Genomic DNA, 5359 nt, shown 5'->3' with positions numbered 1-5359 from the left:
TGTGACTGCAGCTCTACCTGTAAGATGGACTCTGAGAAGTGTGGCCCATTGGTCGACAGGCCAACTGAGTTGATTAGCAAGGGTTTCAAAGGTGGTGAAAAACACATCAACTTCTGCTTCTACAAAGGATGGCATTAACTTACTTGCATGTGATATATTAAAACTGACGGGAAGATTGGCAGTAGCTTGTTGGCGTTGAGTGAAGTGTGAAGTTTCCAAGGCGATTTCACGTTGACGACACTCTAGAGCCAGAGTTGCTTGTTGCTTGTCATGTTCGCGTTGTATTTCCAACTCGCGTTGTTTTGTTTCAAGCTGTACTCTCTCACGTTCATGGAGCAAGGCGACCTCACGTTCGTGTTCTTCTCTCCTCAAAGCAGCTTCGCGTTCTTGTTCGTCTCTCCTCAAAGCGGCTTCGCGTTCGTGTTCTTCCCTTCGTATGGCAGCTGCTTCTCTTTGCTGCTCACGTTCAATCTTAGCCAGCTCTAGTTTAAGTTTCATCGTTGCCAAGTCAGTTTTATCTGCAATATAGTAAGTTTCATGAGTTTCAGAGTCTATCTTACCTTGCTCTAAATAGTAATCCAGCAACAGGTTGTGTAGGTCATTTTTGTTGGCTTGGTAGGGAACTTCTAGTTGATACTCATGTGCAAGAGTTTGTAATTCAGTCCTCTTGGCACGACTTAAAGTCCCTATTTCACCTGCTGGATTTGCACGGAAAGTTTGGAGACGAAACATGGTGAAATTAGCAAATAAAGGTACACGAATGTTCAATAATGAAATGTCAGAAACAGGACAACGTGGCAACTGGTACCTATCCTGTGTGATCTTTAACAATTAACGTTAAGTGAAAGATATTAAATGATTAAATTAAATCAAGGGCGCAGGAAATCTTGTACCCGGTACTCATGTAAGAGAATAAGGGCAAGAAAATCCTACTAACAAATGAAACAAAGTTTCGAAAACAAATGAAACAGTTAAATGCTTCAAAAGTAAAATTGGTAGTCCAAGGATGTAGGCATACCTTGCCAAGTCTCTATAGGACATAAAGCAAGTTTTTCCCACTGAATTTAATATGATACTTACAGAATTAGCGAACTTTTGTGCTCTGAAAAAATAAGCTAATTCCCTACCGTTGTATGTATCATCATCTCTGACTGACGTGTAGGGGTGCGAGGTGTCAACTGGTGACGAGAACTGCTGCTGAGGTCCCAATTCAGCAACTAAAGTTCGAGCTAGAGGAACTATGGCCCTCTTTGTCCTCCTACAGTCAGATTGCAGAAGATTGGGTACTCTTGACCCGGGGCAGACCACAGTACCAGGGTACCAATATGATGATCTGTCAGAATGAGAAATATTCAAGGGACATAGATGGTAAATACGAGTAATAACAAGGAGGGAGAGATGACCAATTAAGAGTATGACTGCGGCCTACAGTCACCACGTAATCCAAAGTTGTCTCACCTTCACTATATGTTACTCTCGTAATGCACAATACACCGCACCTTATAAAAAATGAAATTGAATATGAAAAATAGGAAAGCTACGTTAACAAAGTTAAATACGCTTACCATAAATTACCACTTGGCACCAGTACCTGAGTGAGGCTCCTAGGACAGGCCCCCATATATCTTGTGACGGTAACGCGTTGGTGTTCGGCTGTTTAAGGCTAGGGGTATGGCCTCGTCACATAGTTATAAAAAAAATAGAAAAACTGGAACTTCGTCTGTGGTAAGGTAAGGAGAAGACACACAAAACACAAGTAAAACTTTAACAATGAAATTTTAATTACGTTAAATAAATCAAAACATGAAAATATGGACAAACAAATATGTATAATAAAATCAATGAATCAAAATAATAAGAATACTTAAATGACACAATGAAAGTTACGTTAAGGCAAAATAATAAGAAGTGCAACACAAAAGGTAAGTGGGAGGTGCTGGAATATTGGCTTAAAGCCACCACCTCTCTCAGTACACGCTAACGTCTAGCTGGGAGGAGTGCTGGCTACGAAAGCACGGAACATTCTGAGGACTGATGTTGGGGCGACCCCAGACATCAGGTAGTATTGGGGGCGAGTGCAGGTGCAGCCAGACCGGCGACCAATCAGCGGAGCCGTAGCGATCAACGGGTAGTTTGGTGGTTGGAGTTCGAACAGGTGGCTGGTTGCATACGTTTCTGCTCACCCTGGCAAGCCTTGCTGGTGCTGGTGTTGTTGGACATTTCTTCCATAGTCTTTTTATATAATTGTGAAGACGTAATTTTGGAGGGAAGAGCAGGCTCAATCTCTTGAAGGAGATTATCGTCACAATATATATATATATATATATATATATATATATATGCGCATCTCACATTTGCTCAAAACATACCTCCCACACATTACTGTAGCATATAACAGATCAAAAATACTCATTCAGTAAAAGCAAGGCCTTCTGCAGTTACCTGCTTTTCTGACGTCATCATCCCTAATGTGGCGCGAGGCGTCAACGGGCTAAATGCGGATCCCAGGAGGTTCACACATAAGTGTCAACTCTTAATCTGGCTTAATACCTCAACTGTACTCTGTGCTTCATCAAAGTTGATATTCAGCTACAATAGCTCGTATTTTCGCTCATTGCTTATATTTTCCGTTATTCGTAAACCCGATCAAACCATCCTAACCTAACTTATTATATATAGCAAACAAATACATGCTACAGACCAGTTGTTGTTGTTTTTTAGTGACATCACAAAAAGCGACCTCGGATATAGGGATAAGGTATTGATGGCCATTAGCATATAAGTGTCAAGGTATCACAGCACCTGGCTGGTCAACTATGTATGATGTCACCAGATAACCAATGCAACCTTAGCGTCCTACTGGCATGTGAATTTGATATTATTATTCAAAAATGACTAGACAATCCATCCCCACCTAACCTAATCAGAGGTTTAAGAATATACATTTTAATTATCCACAACTGTAATCATTATTCGGTGATAAGTGCAAAAGTATAACAGCAACCCAAATGTCATACCGCAATTTTATGTAGAATCGTACATCTGGCAGCATTGTAGGTGAGCTGAACATAAGAATAAAGGTACCTGCAGAAGCCCTATTGGCCCATACGAGGCTCCTATATATCTCCACCCAATCTCATTCATATTCATGTCCACCCTATGCTTAAAACAACCAAGGGATCCCACTTAAGGTATTAGTTTACAATAATAGTTATTATAAATAGCTCTCATTCTACTTTTATACACAACAGCAATTATGAAACCCTATAGCTAGATATCGTACTGTAATCCACAAGTAGCTACCACACATCTTGCAGCACAGCGGATTATTAGCTGTGTTGATAGGCTAGTCAACTGTCCTCACATCCATCAAATAGCTATCCAAATGTCGCACCTCAATTCATCCATCTAGCAACTGAGCTGGATGCTAGTCACTATATTCATAGCCTAATCATTTCTACACCTCAAAAATAAAAAATCCTAGTTTCTAAACCAACACTCGCAAATACATGCATACATACCTACACATACTCCACAACCCATACATTCATAGTGAATAGCCTAGTTTTTTGCCACCATTTCCCCCATTAATCAGATGTGATTTATGCCATACACAGAAAATACAGCAGTTACACGCCAAATATGCCATTTATGCACAAAATATATTATTTACACTCAAAATATACCATCACACAAAATATAACATTTACATATGAAATATGTCAGTTGCACACAAAAATATACCATTTACACAATATTGCATGTACACTCAGAGTATGACATTTACACAAAGTATGGTATTTGCACAAATATATCAAAATGCTTATGCATTTAGACAATCAAAAATGCGCTTTCACTAAAATTACACAATTCCACATACATAATTTTCACAAAATACTCATACATTGTCTCATAAACCAAAATACACTTACACCATTAAGGTCTATTTTTTCAGATTACAGAGCTTACACAAAATACACAATTTGCACACAAAAATAAAGTTGCACCAGTTCCACTTCAACAAATTAAAAACACAACTTGCATAAATGCACTATTAGCACAAAAATTATTATAAAACATGGACAATTATTACACAATTTCTGTAATTATTGTACATCTTTGCACAATTAATACAAGAAAACTTGCTATATAATTTCTCGACTTGCGCAATGACAATCAATAAACAAAGGTATAAATAAACAATTCGTCCATATGCAATTACACAACATGCGCAATTAATACACAACTTTCACATATATTACACATCTTTCATAATTAGTACACAACTTGCACAAATACATATCTAACACAAATACGTACAATACATAACTACCCCAAATTTGAAAATACACAACTAGCATAAATACACGATTTACACAAATACAATTGCAACTTTACACAATTTGCTCAAAAATATAATCAATACACAACTTACCAAAATATGAACAATACATAACTAGCGCATATTCATTAAATACACAACTACACAATTTCCACATATGCACATACAAATACATATACAATTAATACATACAACTTGCACAAAACAATACACAATTTATAGAAATATAATCATTACATAATTGCAATAATCATACAACGTATGCAAAATACATAATCTGCACAATTAATACACAAGTATATTAATTGTGCAATATATGTACAAATACAAACACAACCAACTAGGTCAAACAATACACAATTTGCATGATATTTTTCTGGGTATATTTAGGACATTAATTATAATATGCTGAGTTTAACCAACTCCCCAAAAGTCAGAATTTCACATATAAAAAAGGTACATATGACTTCTGATGAGCTCAATATAAAACACATTCGTTTTCCATTAATATTTCAACATTATTAGTGCTAAACTATTCATCTAACATATGTCCATTGTTTTTAATGTCTTATTAATACCTTCCTTGTCACATCCTCTCCAATCAGGCCACCCATATATATTTATGCAAACCATCTAACAGACTTATTTGTTCTAGCCTTAGTTATGTTAGGGCTGGTAGGGTTAGGTGAAGTCAATATTTTCTATGATAATTTTAAGCAAATTTGCTATATCTTATCAAAAATGAATCCTATTAAAACCTAAATTCATCTAAATCTATCAAAAAAAATACTTATACTACACAAATTTACCTAAATTTAACCTAGCAAAAGCTAAACTAACTAAATATGAGCATCCCATATCCTCACATACAAGCCTACGTCACCTCTGTCCATACATTACACGAGTTGGCCATATAGCTCGAACCCCCAAATAGGAAAATTTGCACTATTTCATAAACATGATAGTTCATGACCCCTAAGATATTATATATATATATGTCCTTCCCTAAACGACCTC

This window comes from Procambarus clarkii, unplaced genomic scaffold, assembly GCF_040958095.1.
Source record: "Procambarus clarkii isolate CNS0578487 unplaced genomic scaffold, FALCON_Pclarkii_2.0 HiC_scaffold_127, whole genome shotgun sequence".
In the NCBI taxonomy this organism is placed as follows: Eukaryota; Metazoa; Arthropoda; class Malacostraca; order Decapoda; family Cambaridae; genus Procambarus; species Procambarus clarkii.
The sequence above is the reverse complement of the archived record's forward strand: the minus strand, read 5'-3'. Positions refer to the sequence as shown.